The sequence below is a fragment of the Mizuhopecten yessoensis genome, unplaced genomic scaffold (genome assembly GCF_002113885.1).
Source record: "Mizuhopecten yessoensis strain PY_sf001 unplaced genomic scaffold, ASM211388v2 scaffold3795, whole genome shotgun sequence".
NCBI lineage: Eukaryota > Metazoa > Mollusca > Bivalvia > Pectinida > Pectinidae > Mizuhopecten > Mizuhopecten yessoensis.
Genome location: NW_018405223.1, coordinates 10,098 through 10,331, shown reverse-complemented (window position 1 = coordinate 10,331; position 234 = coordinate 10,098).

The following is a 234-nucleotide window of genomic DNA, read 5'->3' as shown; positions in this document are numbered from 1 at the left end:
CAAAAATTCATATTCAATTGGTTTTATATCTATTCAATGCATTTTTGCTACTAAAGATTAATTACTCATCAATATTTTTTTTTCCGTTTTCAAAAATGCCGACTTAGGGAAATACGGGCAGTTTTCCGCCATAGCTCTTTGGTGGCCATTTTAAAAATGCCAATTTCTTAGGCTCCAGGCAATGTCAAAATTTCACCCTTTTTAACACTTGATTAAACACTACAATTGTAATCT